Source organism: Panthera pardus, unplaced genomic scaffold, assembly GCF_024362965.1.
Source record: "Panthera pardus isolate Hobbes unplaced genomic scaffold, ASM2436296v1 HiC_scaffold_27, whole genome shotgun sequence".
Lineage (NCBI taxonomy): Eukaryota > Metazoa > Chordata > Mammalia > Carnivora > Felidae > Panthera > Panthera pardus.
In genome coordinates this window covers 45,739,701-45,757,511 of record NW_026526843.1, presented here as the reverse complement: position 1 = coordinate 45,757,511, position 17,811 = coordinate 45,739,701, and the positions used below count along the sequence as shown (strand labels likewise).

Below are 17,811 nucleotides of genomic sequence, written 5' to 3'. Positions count from 1 at the left end.
CAGTGTCCTTTATCCTGTAAGGTAATGTGTGTTTCCTTCAGAACCTACCCCACTTCTCATCCTGGCCACTGGGCCTATATATAAGATTAAGTCACAGCATAACCTCCCTGGGGATGTGCTGGGCCTAAGAAGAAGGAAAGAAAGGGAATACCCCAAGAAGAAGCTATAGGACTTAGCCAGCATGTACTAGAAAGTGCTGAGGGGGAATCATGGGACTAAATTCTGAGGGCCTTGATCAGGGGAGATGGAATATAAAATTGAATAAGGGAAAAATTAATTGTATTGAGAGTCATCTCCCAAGATGCAGTATTTAACATCCTGGGAAAGACCCCAGGAGATCTGTGAACTCACTAGTAGAATGGCGTCTCAAAGTATGGAAAAAAAGAAAAAAGAATTAAGTGAGGTTTAAATGCCAGAGTTGTCATAGCAGATGGCAGGGAAAGGGTTAAAGTCTCAAAGAAGTGGGAATGATAGAATAAATATATCATGAAAACCCTCTGGAGGAGTATGTTCTTCAGGAGGACCCAAAGGGCACACTATTTGCTGGAGCTATAAGGAATGCACTGATGAAAGGAGCAGCAGCAACACTAAGTTCAGGGGCGGCTTGCCTCTGGAGGCCAAGGCTCAGAATAGGAGAGGATGTTACAGGATGAGGAACACTGATAGAAATGGTGATAGTTCAGGGCACTTGGGTGGCTCAGTCGGTTGAGTGTCCAACTCCTCGTTTTGGTTCAGGTCATGATCTCACAGTTCGTGGGATTGAGTCCTGAGTCAGGCTCTACACTGACAGCGTGGACCCTGCTTGGGATTCTCTGTATCCCTCTCTCTCTCTTTCTCTGTCCCCCACTCTGTTCATACATGCATGCTCTCTCTCTCTCAAAATAAATAAAATAAATATTAAAAAAAAAAGAAAAAAGAATTGGTGATGCCTCTGAAACAATAGAGGCAGGATGACTGCATATAACCATCAGAAGTCGGGTCAATGCAAATACCATAATGTGCTGCAGAATCAGAGTGATAGGCAGGGAGGCCTGATCTGCAGAGAGCTGTGGAGATGATTAATAGAACAACAGTGCCCTGGGGAAAATAAGTAGCCAACAATCTGTACCGAATGTGAGCAATCATCAAAGATGGTTCAGAAGTCTGAGGGACAGTGCCTAGATAAAAAGTCACAGTTCCTTGCTCAGCTTCTGACCCTAACTCAATTTTTGATCCAGGGTGCATTGTTTGAAGGAGAGGCTTGGTGCAGAGGAAGAAGAACCCTACAACATTAGTAATTATTTCTCCAGTCCTTCCATTTATGCATGTAGCTGTATGCAGGGAAAAGAGGAATACTCAAACATTTTGAGGACTTTTGGACGGTAGTTATGAGTTGATTTACCCAAAGACCTAAAATGTCAACATGTTCTCCTTCTTAGAATAAGGGCAGATGGGAGCCTGGTATTAAATGGACTCCTGGCCTATGTTGAATTCAGAGTGGCTCCACTGGGTCCACAAACCTACCTGATGGTTATTTTCCTGGTCTCTGAATATATAATTGGAATAGAAATTTTGGTAGTTGGTATAAACCCTACATTTGTTTCTTGGCCTGTGGAGTCAGACCTGTTTGTAAATGAAAAGTGAAGTTTCTGAGACTGCCCTCACCTTCCTTGGCCAAGATAATAAACAAAAACATATAGCATCTTGGGGAGGATGGCAGAGGTTAGTGCCACTATTAAAGACCTAAAGAATGCTGGAAAGTGGTCCCCATCATATCTACATTTAATGCACCAGTTTGGGCCCCTGCAAAATGTGGGCAGAGCCTGGTAGACGATGGTAGACTATTACAGACTCAACCATGTAGTGGTACAAGTGCAGCTACCATGTCAGATATAATATATTTGCTAGAGCAGAATAACATGAGCTTAGATACTTAGTAATTAGCTATTGATTTGGAAAATGTAGTTTTCTGTCCTGATCAGAATAAAACATCAGAAAAAGTTCACATTCATGTAGAAAAGACAACAGTATACACATACAGTTTTTCCTCAAAGGCCTACCAACTCTCCTGTCCTCTGTCATATTATAGTCTGAAGATAGCTGGACCATCTGAATATAATACTAAACCGCTATATTGATGACATCATGCTAATGGGACCAAAATGAGTAAGAAATGGTTAGCACATTACAAGCCTTGGTAAGACACATGTACTCCACATGATGGGGGATAAACCCTACAAAGATCCATGGACTGGCTACGTTAAGTGCAGGTTTTAGAGGTTGAATGATCTGGGGAGCATGCCAGGGGATCACCTCTAAATTAAAGGACAAATTATTGCATTTTTCACCTTCCCCACAAAGAAGGAAACTCAATGCCTGGTAGGCTTCTTTGGGTTCTGGAAATACCATATTTCACACCTGGAATTACTGTTTCTACCCATATACTGGGTGACACAAAAAGCTGCCAGCTTTGAGTGGAGCCTAGAGCAAGAGAAGGTCCTAAGCAGGTCCAAACTTTGGTTCCAAGTAGTCTTGGCACTTGGTCTATACAATAGACAGACCTTATGGCATTAGAGGTATCTGTGTTGGCAAAAGATGCTATCTGGAGTTTTTGATAAGCCCCAATGGGAAAGTCAGAGCTTGGTCCAGAATTTAGGGTCTGGAGCAAACCAATGCCATTTGCAGTGGAGAATTATATATCATTTGAAAATAGCTCCTCACATGCTACTGCATCCTGATAGAGATGGAAAGCCTGGCCATAGGACATCAAGTGACCATGTAGCCAGAACTGCCCATCATGAACTGAATTCTGTCAGATACACCAAGGTATAAGGGTGGGCAGGCCCAGCAACCAGATGGAAGTTTTACACGCGGGATCAAGCATAAGCAGGGCTGGAGGACACATGCACCTGCACAATTAGCTAGAGCAGATCCGCCATGATAGCTACCACTGTTGCATTATCATCATTAATTCACCTTACACCAGTGCCCCCTTGGGAAATCTCTTTTGACAAGCTGACTAGGAAAGAAAAACCCAAGCATTGTTTATAGGTTGGTGGGCTTGGCTTGTGGGTATCAGCAAATATAGCAACTCCAACCTAAGAAAGCCATGGTGACCAGGAAGGAGGGTCTGAGTCACACTACCAGGCAAACCACCAAGACCCTAAGACTGATGAGGATCTATAACTGTTAGTTGAAGTGGGAGATGATTATTTGCAGCTTTGAGACCAGCTACAGTACCGAAGGTTGTAGTTTGTCCAATGTTTCTCCTAGGAAGAGAGGTCCACCAGACTCCTGGAAGAGTTGATCCCAGAACTTATATGAAGTGGATCTGGGAGGCACAAGGTCTGGACTGTGGTGGACATTGTAATGCCTTTCCCAGAGCTCCCTTTAGCAATAAAGGCCTTATTACTTCAGTTGTTAGGAATTCTGCCATCAGAGAGCCCTTAGTTGCCTTCAGGGATTACGTTAGCTGAGAGTTATCTTGTTCAAGATTACATCCCATTGTCAGGGTGACCCACATCCAATGACTCATTGATGCTGTGTATAAAGGCCTGGCGCTCTTTCCCCTGAGATAGTTTTGGAGTTTCACTTTGTCTTCAGAATTCCCTTCAAAGTATGCTGAGGCCTTCCATTGAGAGCGCACTAAAATTTGATTTCTCCCTTTTCCAATTCCTGCTTTTTTATTCCCTTTCCTTCCATAAGTGTTGATGCCAGGAGCACTCCCCAGTAAATCTTCTATTCTCTCATCTTTGTCTCAGAAAATGACTCCTCGAACATCCAATCTGTGACAATGCTTTACATATGTTACATCTATCTATCTATCTATCTATCTATCTATCTATCATTTATCTAATCTAGCCATTCTAAAATCAAGAGTAATAGGTGTTGTTTAATGTGAAATGTTCTTTAACCTCTATATGCAACTGTTGCAAATATTGCACTGATTTTTTTATTACTTCTGGAGCCACAGGCTGGAAATTAAAGATAAGCAAGAAAATGGACACTTTTGGGAAATGATAGTTTGTTAAGCAGAAACCTGTTGTATTCATGTATCTAAGAAGGCTTTGACAAGTTAGTTTGTTTCTTCTCTTCCATAAGTGCTTCCACTGCTTGAATCTTCCCTGCCTTCTGAAATAATGTCTGCCTCTTAGGTCAGCAGTGGCATGGTCTACAAATCTTCATGACAGTTGGACACAGTTGCCTTTTGTTTAGAGGATAGAGGGGAACAGGTGTGGAGAAGTACTTTCCTGGAGCCTGAACAGTACTAGCCAAAGTGCATATGTCTAGGGTTATAAGTTGCACTGTGCCAACAATGAGCACGAGATCCTGTGTCCTATGTGTTATTCTGTGTGTGTGTATGTGTATGTGTGTGTGTGTGTGTGTGTGTGTGTGTGTGTGTGTGTGTGAGAAAGAGAGAGAGAGAGAGAGAGAGAGAGAGAGAGAGAGAGAGAGAGAGAGATGAAGGACCCTTCAAAACATGGGATTTAGAGAGGGCCCCTCACGCCCAGTTCTAAGGGCAGTGTTGAGAGTAGGATAGAAGTGGATGACACTCCTAGATATTTGGGGGAGTTAAGTGGTATTATAAGCTAATTCTGGGTTCCAATGTGGCCCAAAGTCCTGATTCTTACTCTAGTGCTGTTTTAGCAGACTCAGGGCTCAGGGGTTGGCTTAAGGTTTTGGATACAGTGGCCTTGCTGGATCATGCACATATGAGGAATAGTTTAACATCACTTTTTGAAGATTAAATGCAGTTCTTTTTGGACAAAAGGCCCAGTTCTGATTGACCCTTAAGGCAGTGTAGCGTAGGGGAGAGATTGCAATCTGGAGCAGAGGATGAAGCAGGAAGGGTGTTACTATTTCTCTTCATTTTTATGTTTCAAACCTAAAGGAGCATATTTGAGAGGGAAATGGAATGAATCTGGTTTAAACTATATGAATTTGAGGTGCTTATGGGACTTTCAAGTGGAGATGCTCAGTGTTTATTTGACGAGTATGGATCTAGAGCTCAGAATAAAGGTCTGACCAAAGATAGGTATTTTAGATGATAACTAAAGCCAGAGAGTGAGTCAGGTGGCTCCAGTAAGGGATACAGACTGAAAAACTGAGGACAGAATGCTAAGAAAACTCAACACAAGTGGAACTTTGGCAGAGAGGAGTGCAGAATTGAAACTGAGGATATGGCTTCCCATCAGCATTACAACACATATCAAGGGGCTTCTGGGTGGCTCAGTCGGTTAAGTTTCCGACTTTGGCTCAGGTCATGATCCCCATGTCAGACTCTGTGCTGACAGCTCATAGCCTGGATCCTGCTTTGGATTCTGTGTCTCCCTTTCTCCCTGCCCCTCCCCTGCTCTTGCTATCTCTCTGTCTCTCAGAAATAAATAAACTTTAAAAATTTTAAGAAAATATTACAACACATATCTCTATATATTCTTTTTCTTCCCTTTTAAACAATGTGGCAAAGTACACCAAACATTTACCATCTTCACCATTTTTAAGTGTACAATTCATTGACATTAAGTACATTCCCTTTGTTGTGTAACTGTCACCACTATCCATAAGTACATTCCCATTGTTGTGTAACTGCCACCACTATCCATCTCCAGAAGTCTTTCCATCTTCCCAAACTGAAATTCTGTACCTATTAAATAATAATTCCCCATTATTCCCTCCCTCAGCCCCTGGCAACCACCATTTTACTTTCTGTCTCTATGAATTTGACTACTTTATAAGTGGGATCATGCAATGTTTGTCCTTTTGTGACTGGCTTATTTAATTTAGCATAATGTCCTTGTATTAGTCTGCTTGGGCTGCTAGAACATAATACCACAGACTGGGTGTTTTAAACAACAGAAACTTATTTTCCAAAAGTCTTGGAGACTGAGAAGTCCAAGATTAGGTGCTGGTAAATTTGGTTTCTGTGACAGATCTCTTCCTGGCTTGTAGACAGTCACCTTCTTGCTATGACCTCACATGACCTTTCCTTGATGTGTGCACCTAGAGAGAGAGTGAGTGAGCTCTCTGGTATTTCTTCTTATAAGGACACTAATCCTATTGGACAAGCCACCAGACAGCATGACTTCAAATCCTGGTCTTTTCACTTAATAGCTACATGATCTTAGGCAAATATTTTCATTTCTCCTTCTCGTTTTCCCTATATTTCAAATGGAAATAACAAAACCTATTTTATAGAATTGCTGTGATAATTAAATGATTAAGTGCTCAGAGTAATACTTATAAATTGGCATATATTATATATTATTGTTATTCCTTCTATATATTTTTGTTTCCCTTCAATTCTGTCTGGTTTTGCTTCATGTACTATGGGGCTTTGTCATTAGGTCCACATATTTATATTTATAATTGTCATATCTTCTTGATGGACTGACATTTTCATCATTATAAACGGCCCTTCTTAGTTTTTAATAACAGTGTGTATCTTAAGGCCTAATTTTTCTGGTATTAATACAACCATTCCAGGTCCCTTCTGGTTACTGTTTACACATATAACTTTCTATCCTTTGATATTCAACCTATTTGTGTCTTTGAATCTGCATGTCTTTTGTATACAACGTATGGTTGGATCATATTTTTAAAATGTATTCTGCAATCTCCGCTTTCAAATTGGAGTGTTTAATACATTTATATTTAATGCAATCACTGATAAGGTATAATCTGCCATTTTGCTATTTGTTTCTATATGTCTTATGTCTTTTTTGTTCCCCTATTCCCCCATTGTTTCCTTCTTTTATGTCAAATAGGCATTTTCTAGTGTGCCATTTTCATTCTCCTGCCATTTCTTTTACTATATTTTAAAATAAATTCTCCTGGGTGGCCCAGTCAGTTAGGCCTCCAACTCGATTTCAGCTCAGGTAATCATCTTGTAGTTTGTGAGATCAAGCCCTATGTCCAGCTCTGCATGTGAAGCCTGATAGGGATTCTCTTTCTCCCTTTCTCTCTGCTCTTCTCTCTCTCAAAATAAATAAGTAAACTTAAAAAAAAAAGATACTCTGTTAGTGGTTGTCCTGGAAATTACAATGAACAACTTAATTTATAAAAATCAAGTTGAGATCAATACCAGCTTAATTTCAAATCTTTTCTCCTAATAGTTCCATTCCCTAACCACTCCTTTGCACTGTTATTGTCATACAAATCATATCTCTATATATTGTATGTACATCAACATAGATTTATTCATATTGCTTTATGAAGTTGTCTTTCAAATCAAATAGAAAAAAATAGAGTTACAAAAATACATTTATACTGTCTTTTATGTTTACCTATATAGTTACAACTATATATTTACCTATATAGTTACAACTATATACTATATATGTATTTTAATATTTTGTTGAGAGCTGGATATTTTAGGTAATATAGCAACCCTGCATACTGATGCTCTTCTCAGTGGTCATTGTTATTATTTTATCAGTTATTTGTTTATTCGTTGACTTAGTAGGACTAATTCTGTGAAGTTTACTTCCTCCACACTCATAATGTGCATCTCTGATGTCCCAGCTCATATCTTTTTCCTTTGTTTTTATCTTTGAGCTTGGCTACTTAGGTTTTGCCCGTGGATTAGCATAAGTCACTTATTGGACAAAGGTTGTGCTTAAGTTCCCTTAGCCAATTAGATATTTACCCTTTTTTAATGTTTATTTATTTTTGAGACAGATAGAGACAGAGTGTGAGCAGGGGAGAGGCAGAGAGAGAGAGAGAGGGAGACACAGAATCTGAAACAGGCTCCAGGCTCTGAGCTGTCAGCACAGAGCCTGATGCAGGGCCTGAACCCATGAACCGCGAGATCATGACCTGAGCCGAAGTTGGACGCTTAACCAACTGAGTGACCCAGGCGCCCCTAGATATTTACCCTTTACCGTTAGATATCTGTGTAGCTGCTCTCACATTTCAGTGAATTTACATATTTTGCCTCTCTCCCATTCAGCCAGGGAGTAGTAGCTTGGAGGTTTCTTTTCTGATTGCTACTGAAAGACTATAGACATTCACACATTTTTCCAGACTGCCAAAGATGACTGTGATTTTATTTTTAATCTTGGCTTTCTAGGATTTGTCCCTGGGCCAGAGTAGCTTATGATTTAGTCAGTGTTTGGTCAGAGGTTGTGTTTAAGTTCTTTGTGCCAGTGAGGCTTTATGCCCTGTGTTTATGGGTCTCTATCTGGCTTGGGGAATCCGTTCAAGCCTGTTGCATGTCTTTCTCTAATTTTCCCAAGGGGATACAGCCTAGCATATACCACAATCTTCCTGACCAGCCTAGCATATACCACAATCTTCCTGACCACCACAATTTTATATGTTCTCAAGAGGGCTCTTACTGGTTGTCTCCATGGTTCTCTCTAGGAAACTTGTGATTGTTCTGACATTTTTCTTGTATTAGTGGTATTAGCTTCCTCTTAATTATTCTGCACCAAGATCTCCATTGTTTTTTGACAGTGTCTGTCAAAATGCATGGAATTTTCTACTACCATTTCCGGATTATTTCAACCCTTTCAGGCAGACAGAGCATTCAGGCAGAGCCTCAGCATTCTTCATCCTTGTGCCCTGCCTTTCTTCTTGGGACAAATGCTTCAACCGATGCACCAGAGCAGAAGGCAGGTACTTTTTTTTTTTCCCCTGAGTGACACTCTTGCTCTGTGAAATGGTGCTGGGAAAGGGTAGCATTTCCTGTTCTTTTCAGCCTTCCTTTCCTAGAATAGAAAAATTATTTGAGGATATAATTGTCAAAAACTTCCTAGACGCTTTGAAAGTCATAAATTTACAGATGCAAGAAGGTCAATAAATCCCAAGCAGGATAAACTCAAAGAAAACTATGCTTAGATACATCTTATCAAACTGCTGGAAACCAAAAGTAAAGAAAAAAACCTTGAAAGTTGCTAGAGGAAAATAACACATTACTTATAGGGGAACAACAATTTGAAAGACTGTGGTTTTCTTATCACAAACAGTGAAGGTCAGAAGATAGTGGAATAACATGGTTGATGTGTTTAAAGGAAAGAATTGTCAACGCATAGTTACAGTTCAGGAATGGAGTATGGAGATGAAAATAAAGATGTTCCTCGATGAGGGAAAACCAAGAGAATTTGTTGCCAGCAGACATGCTCTAAAAAAATGCTAAAGTAAGTTCGACAGCCTAAAGGGAAATGATACCGGGGGAAATCTGGAATTCAAGAATGAAGAAGCAATAGAAAAATGGTAAATATCTGGGTAAATATAAAAAATTTCTATTCTTTGAAAACAATAGCGATATTGTATTAGTTTCCTACTGTTGCTGTAACAAATTATTGAAAACTCAATGGCTTAAAATAAGACACTTTTATTATCTTAACAGTTCTGGAGGTCAGAAGTCTAAAATGGGTTTACAGAGCTATGTTTCCCTGGATGCTGTAGCAGAGAATCCATTTCCTTGCTTTTTCCAGCTTCTAGAGGCTACCTGCATTCCTTGGCTCATAGCCCCACATCACTCTGATGTCTGATTCTGTCATCATATCTTATGTGGCTCTTCTGCCCCCCCCCCCCCTTATCAGGACCCTTATGATTACACTGGGTCCACTCAGCCAATCTAGTATAATCTCCCTATCTCAATATCCTTAATTTAATCACATCTGCAAAGTCCCTTTTGCCATATAAGTTAACATAGTCACAGGTTCCAGTATGTAGACATCTTTGAGGAGACATTCTTCTTCCTACCACAACATCATCAAGGATCCACTAATTTTTTTTTTTATAATTTAAGGTGTTCTAGAGCATAAGAGAAGGTGGAAATCTACTGAATTAATTCTATAAGGCTTCATAAGACTTATACCAACACAAAGAGGAATAGAAGTAAAAATGTAAACCAGAGGTTAATCTAAATCATAAATATAAGTGCAAAAATCCAAAGTAAAATATTAGTAAATTCAATATAGCACTGTAGTAAATAGAATTGTAATAATATTCTCTATTTTTTGTGCTATCTGTATTAGATTAGCATCAATGCTATGAAGGCAATGCATGGGCTTAATAACATGGACTTCCACTCACCAAGGTTGATTTTGTACTAACACTAGCAACAAAAGTGCCCAAACTGGCAACAAAATAAGATGATGATAAAGCATTCAATACAATAAGACAGTATTTCTTGGGGGTACCATTCAGCTCCATGGTGGTAGGATTATTATATGGGACACCTTTCATCATGGTGAGAACATAAATTTTTCCCTATGGAAATAAATATATATTCCAGATGCACATTCACCTTCATTGCTTACAATGATTCTGTCAGTGCCACCATCCGTGGACTTCCAGAATGCCTTAATCATCATCAGGTTATCCTATACAACATTGTCTCTGACTAAGAAACTCATTTAATGGTAGACAAAGTACAATAATGGAGTCATATCCAAAGATTCACTGGTCTGTATTACTTACTCCATCATGCAGAAGCAGCTTGCCTGATAGAAAAGAAAATGAATTTCTGAAGGCTTAGTTATAGGATCAGATGTTCCAGGTTGAGACTGCTATACTACAAGAATACAACAGCTGCTTTAAAATCAGTGACCATGACAATTGTCAAATTATGGAAATAGCCCAGATGTCCATTGACTGACAAATGGATAAAGAAGATATGGAATATTACCTGGTGATCAAAAATAATGAAAGCTTGCCATTTGCAGTAATGTGAATGGAACTAGAGTGTATTATGCTAAGTGAAATAAGTCAGTCAGATAAAGACAAAAATCATATGATTTCACTCATATGTGGAATTTAACAAACAAAACAGATGAACATAGAGGAAGGGAAAGAAAAATAAGATAAAAACAGAGATGGAGAAAACCATAAGAGACTCTTAAATGCGGAAAACAAACTGAAGATTGCTGGAGGGGTGTTGGGTGGGGGAATGGACTAAATGGGTGATGGGTATTAAGGAGGGCACTTGTTATATGTAACAACAAGAGCACTGGGTGTTATATGTAAGTGATGAATCACTAGATTCTATTTCTGAAATCATTATTACACTATATGTTAACTAACTTGGATTTAAAGAAAAAAAAAAGAAAACCAGTGACTAATATATGGTGTTATTTCCCTCATTTAGTGAAGATACACAAATCTGGGAATGAAGGGGTGGAGGAAGGAGTGCCCCTTTCTCTCTCTCTCTCTCTCTCTCTCTCTCTATATATATATATATATATATATATATATATATCCACAGCCTTGGGCTCAGCAGATATGAAGGTTCTATTTTATAGGGAATGAATGTTTCCAACAGGGAATAAAGCCACAGTTCCATTAAATTGAAAGCTGAAACTGCACCCTGGCTATTTTGGTCTCCTCATGCTATTGAACTGAGAGGCAGAGAAAAGGGTTACTGCACTGCCTGGATTGATTGAATACCATTACCACGGGAAATAGAGTTGTTTCTATACAATGAGAACAGGAGGAGAAGTATGCTTGGAGCCCAGGTATAGTCATTAGGGCACCTCTTAATACTCATTTGCCCAATAGTTTTGGTCAATGTGAAAATGCAAAAATCCAATAAAGATAGGATTGAAGGTTAGGGTCACTACATCAGGGAAAGAACTGTGGAAAACTAAAGGAGATATGAAATGGATTATTGACTTTGGCCTCATGACCAGCTACAGAAGGGAACTGTGGCAGCTAGGTGTACCTTTATTGATAATTATTTTTTTCCTTCATTTCTCTTATGTGTGAAAAATACTAGATATTGTTGTTATAATCAGGTTTCAAGTGGAGAGTATGACTTAATATTACTCCATGATAGTACATAGGCTCATGGGTCTTTTTGTCTCTGCCTCCTTGTTGGAGATGAGAGTTTCTTTATTGGAGTGAAGGGCAAGAATGGAAGCTGAGTGGCTAAAGGGTGGTTTGGGTTGGTTATCCTTTATTTTACCTCAACTCCTGATCAATTTTCTGCTCCTTAGTCCTTTTCTATGCCCTCGAAAGCTGACTCTTATGGATTATAATCCCCAGGCACCATTCTTCTTTGGATTTGGCCAATGGAATACACTTACAGAAATTTGGAGGAAGAGAGAAAACAATTTTTTTTCTGTTCCATCACTGACTTGGGCTGTGTTTTATTGGCAGTAACTGCCAATAAGTATACTGGCAGTGATAGGCCAAAACTTCAGCTCCTACAGTAGATCCCTCTTCCATGGCCCTAGCTCTCACCAAGAAGTCCCTCATGCTTGAAGGACAAACACCAGAAGCATTCCCATAAAAATCAGGAAAAAGACAAAGATGTCAATTTTTCCACAATTATTTAACATTGTTCTGTAAGTACTACTTAATGCAATTATCAGAGAAGGGAATACAATATTAATATTGGAAAGGAGGAGACAAGATGATCATTACTGCAAATGAAACAAATCTAAGAGAATCAATCAATGAAAAACTATTTTAAACTAGGAATTCCATAAAGAGGCTGATTATAAAATTAACTGCAAAATCTAACCACTTTCATATACAAAAAGAATAAATAGAAAATGTAAGATAAAGAAAAGATTCAACTTATAATAGCCATGGTAAAAAGTAAAATACTTAAGAATACACTTAACAAAGTGTATTTAATTTAAAAAGTATTTATTGATAACCTATAGTATGCCAAGCAATGTTCTAGGAGTTTTTTTTTTTAATTTGGAAATGCTACTAAGGAAAATTAATGAAGACAACTAGCGAAACTGTGTTCTTGTGTAGAAAGATATTCTTTTCCTCCTAGCTTTATTGAGATATAATTGGCATATGATATCTAAATTTAAGGTGTACAATGTGATGATTTGATACACATATATATTGCAAAATGAATATCACAATATGGTTAGTTAATACATCCATCATACCATATAATTACACTTTTTTTGTTGTAGTTGTGAGAGCATTTAAGATCTACTGTCTTAGCAACTGCCAAGTATACAATACGATACTGTTAACTATAGTCACCATGCTGTTCATTAGATCCCCAGAACTTACTGACCTTAAAACTGGAAGTTTATGCCAATGTCTCCTCATTTCTCCCTTTCCTCAGCCTCTGGAAACCACCAATCTACTCTCAGTTTCTATGAGTTTGGCTTTTTTAGATTTCACGTATGAGTGATATCATACAGCACTTGTATTTCTTTGATTTATTTCACTTAGCACAATGCTCTCCAAGTTTATCCATGTTATTGCAAATGGAAAGATTTCCTTTAAAAATTTTCAAAAATGTTTTATTTATTTTTGAGAGAGACAGAGTATGAGTGGGGGAGGGACAGAGAGAGAGGGAGACACAGAATCTGAAGCAGGCTTCAGGGTCTGAGCTGTCAGCACAAAGCCTGACGCAGGGTTCCAACTCATGAACCGTGAGATCATGACCTGAGCTGAAGTTGGATGCTTAACTGACTGAGCCACCCAGGTGCCCCAGAAGGATTTCCTTTTCTTAATGAATGAATAAAATATACCAATATAAATATATATGTGTATTTTAATCCAGCAATCCATTGATAAATACTTTGGTTGTTTTCATGTCTTGGCTATTGTGAATAATGCTGCAATGCACATGGGGGTGCAGATATCTCTGAGATAGTGATTTCACTTTCTTCAAAGAAATACCCAGACATAGAATTGCTGGATCATATAGTATTTCTATTGTTAATTTTTTGAGTATCCTCCGTGCTGTTTTCCATAGTGGCTGTACCAATTTACATTCCCACAACAGTGCACAAGGGTTCCATTTGTCTCCACATTTTCACCAGCAGTTGTTCTCTCTTGTCTCTTTTCTTTCTTTCTCTTTCTTTCTTCTTTCTTTCTTTCTTTTCTTCTTTTTCTTTCTTTTCTCTTCCTTCCTTCCTTTTTTCTTTCTTTCTTTTGAGAGAGAGAGAACGAGTGAGAGACATAAGAGGAGAGGGCCAAGAAAGAAAGAGAGAGAGAGAGAATCCCAAACAGGTTTCGCTCCGTCAGCGCGAGCCTGATGTGGGGCTCAATCTTATGAAACAGTGATGTAATGACCTGAGACAAAATTAATAGTGGGGTGTCAGCCACCCAGCACCCTGTGTATTTTTAATAATAGTCATTCTGACCTGTGTGGGTGGTAAGATATTCTTTTAAAGATGCCAATTATCCTTCAATTAACTTATAAATTAAATGTAACCAAATTGAAATAAGGACAGGATTTTAAGGGAATGTAACAAAATAATACATTTTATGTCTAAATAAACACATGTGAATAGGCAGGTAAATTATGAAAAAGAGTGATTAGAGAGGCTTTACCCTCCCAGATATTAAAACATATTATAAAGATACTATAATTAAAACAGTTTGGTACTTAAAAAGAAAAAAATAACATTCAAGAAACATAATAAAGAATCAAATATATCAAATATATGTGGATGGTTAGCTTATGATAAAGGTGACATTTTACTTATTTATTTATTTATTTATTTATTCTTTCAGGTTTTTATTAATTTTCTAGTTAGCATATAGTGTTAATATTAGTTTCAGGAGTAGAATTTAGTGATTCATCACTTACATATAACATCCAGTGCTCATCACAAGTGTGTTCTTCAATACCCATTATACATTTAGTCCATCTCCCCCACCCCCCGCCCACCTCCCCTCCAGCAACCCACAGTTTGTTCTCTAGAGTTAAGAATCTGTTTGGGGGTGTCTGGGTGGCTCAGGTGGTTTAAACACCTGACTCTTGGTTTCGGCTCAGGTCATGATCTAACTATTCCCAGGTTCGAGACCCACATCAAGCTCCATGCTGATGATGCAGAGGCTACTTTGGATTCACTCTCTCTCTCTCTCTTTCTCTGTCCCTCCCTGCTCTCTCTTTCTCCCTCTCTCTCTCTCAAAAAATAAATAAATAAAATTAAAACAAGAGTATTTTATGGTCTGCACCTTTCTCTCTCTCTTTTTTTTCCCCCATAAAGGTGACATTTTAAATCAGTGAGCTAGAGAAAGATTATTAGATAATTTGCATTGGACAGTTTACTAACTATTTTGAAAAAATAATTCTTGTGTTCAGTAAAGTTGGAAAAAATATATTTGCGATAACATTGAGATGTTATTTGCTTTATTCACCATGTTAACATTTATACAAATGGTTCAAAAGTAATGGTGGGTAAAATTGCTGGTGCTTTACTGGTAACAAAGGCAATGGCACCAAAAAAAATTCCATGTGGACCAAAAATTTAAATACTAAAAATACACATAAAAATTAGAAGAAAATACATGACTTCCTAAGCAGGACACACAACGCAGAAAATGTAAGGAAATAATTGATAAATTTTGTATCATAAAGATTTAAAAATTCCATATTGCAGAAGTTCAAAGAAAATTATAAACAGGGAATATATTTATAAAACTTATGATTGTCAAAGAGCTCATTTCCTTGATTTACAGAAAGTTCTTATGTACTAATAAGAAAAAGATGAATAACCTAAATGGAAAAATGGGGAAATACAATTCATAGAAAGAGAGATACAAATGGTTAACAAACCTATGTGAAGATGCTTAATCTCACTTATAATTAATGAATTTCAAAATTTTTGGAACAGAACATAGAATATATACATCACAATTTAAAAGGTGAAAGTTGGCAACATGGATATGATTTAAAATGAACATCCACTTTGACCCAATGATTTCACTTCTAGGAATTTATCATAAGGAAACAATGCCACAATTGTCAAAATACATGTGTACGAAGGTCTCCACTTCAGCATTTTTATAATAGGCAAATATTGGTAAAAGGCCAAATATCAATCAGTAATAGATTGGTAAAATTTTGGTAAATCCACGCTACAGAATATTATTGTATCTGGTAAAATAATGTACATGATATATTAGGTGAAGAAATAATTTGCATTTTATGATACAAAATTATTTTTAAAAATATATATGTGTACATACACTCACATATAATGTGTCTACCTACTTTTTATCTATTTACCTATCTTCTATCTATCATCTATCTATCTATCTATCATCTATCTATATTGTTGTTATTTGTACATATAAAACAACAACAAAACCTGGAGAGTCAATTGAAAAGTTAACAGTGATTTTCACATGATTTATCCTAGGATTTAGGTATATGGGTTATCACAGTGGTTATCATGAATGTGGAGAATTTGAACATTCTTATTTTCTGCTCCCCTCTTTTCCTAGTTAACACCTGCTTTCTTTCATCTCAGTTCAAAATTTCACTCCCTTTCCCTCCTCAAGGAAGTCATCTTTGATCCCCAGATTCTGCCACTTGTTTTAATATATTAATAATGTTCCTTTATTTCACAATATTTTTTCGATTTGTATACATGTATAATTGTTTCATTAAAGTCTTGTTTCCACTATGAAGGCAGAGTAAGTGTCTGTTTTTACTCACAATAAGCACAGGACTTATGGTAACTCTCCTTGGTACCCTCTCCATCTCAATATTATGACGTGGACAACTGAGTTTTTCTCAGTCTTATACAAAGGGGTATGAAAGTGTAGCTTTTAGACATCACCCTTCAGTCACACAAAAACAGATAAAGGAGAACACATCAGAAACAAACAGCAAACTCACACTAAATGGTGAAATATTAAGGGCATTTCCATTTACCTAAGGAACAAGGCTGGGAGACCCTCAATCACCGCTATTGTCAACATAGTTTTGGAGGTTCTGGTCAATGCAGTACATCCAGGAAATGAAAGAATAAGAGATATATAGATTGGAAAAGAAAAAATTTAAAAATCATCATTTGCAGATGATTATGTATGCATACCTAGAAAAAAACAAATATAACAATTGAAAAACTATCAGAAATATTATGAAAGGTCATTAAAAATAATAATTATTGTTTCCTTAGGTATTCAATAACCTGCTAGAAAATATAATAATAAAAGGAAATTTATTCTTCAAAACAACAAAACAATAAAATACCTAGGAATAAACTTAACAAGTAATGAGTATGACCTACCTAAAGAAACATAAAATTTGTTGAAGATCATAAAAGTAAACATGGATAAAAATAAATTTTTAAAGATGTTGGTTCTCAAATTAAAGTGGAGAATTCATTGCACTTTATGTCACTAAATGTCAACCATTTCGTTCTGTGTATGTTTTTCAACTTGGAACTTGACAAAGGCATACATATACTTTTTGTATTTGCATGAATAAAGGTGGAAATTGTTAAAAGTGGTTGGTGGTGGAACATGAATTTCAGGGCACTTTCACATTCTACTTTATACATTTCTGCATTGTTTGCACATTAAAAAAAATAAGTGTATGTAATGAGAGAGAGACAGGAAGAGAGAGAGAGGAAGAGATTGATTTCTGTTCAAAGTATATATCTTTTTTCCTAGGTAAGTACTTAGGCTTTTTTACTTTTTTTTAAGTTTATTTATTTGAGAGGGAGAGAGAGAGCACAAGCTGTGGAAAGGCAGAGAGAGAGAGAGAGAGAGAGAGAGAGAGAATCCCAAGTAGGCTCTACACCAATAGTGCAGAGCCCCATGTGGGGCTTGAACTCACGAACCACTAGATCATGATCTGAGCTCACTGAGCCACTCAGATGCCCTATTGTTTTCTAAAGTCATAGACGCCTGTGAGAATCTGCTGAAAGTTATGACTCCTCTCGCCACTAAAATGAACATATGTATATGCATAACTTTGATACAATTTCAGGTACAGCACAGAGACAGCCTGTTAAGAATGCCTACTCTAGTTAATCAGTATGGTCAGTGAGGAGACTCCCTTGGACCTCAGCATACATTTGGCTGAGGGAGGACTAAAATGGGTGTGGGCTACAGGCAGTGACCCTGTAGAAGAGCTTGGTTCTCCCTGGGTGCCTGCAGCAA

At 37.5% G+C, this 17,811-nt stretch overlaps 1 protein-coding gene across 6 annotated transcripts in view; it reads left to right on the top strand.

Moving 5' to 3' along the window:
• The window catches only part of ARMCX4 (armadillo repeat containing X-linked 4), a 66,647-nt gene that overhangs the window by 14,232 nt on the left and 34,604 nt on the right, over positions 1-17,811 (top strand). The window contains exon 6 of one of the 6 annotated variants that reach the window (XR_002076447.2): positions 14,709-14,792. The exons of 3 other annotated variants lie outside the window; for them this stretch is intronic. The gene's annotated coding sequence lies outside the window, so the exon portion shown is untranslated. Of the gene's footprint in view, positions 1-735; positions 5,536-9,733; positions 13,802-14,708; positions 14,793-17,811 lie in introns of those variants that run through there. 2 more of the 6 variants (XR_002076446.2, XR_008418192.1) reach the window with 2 other exon arrangements.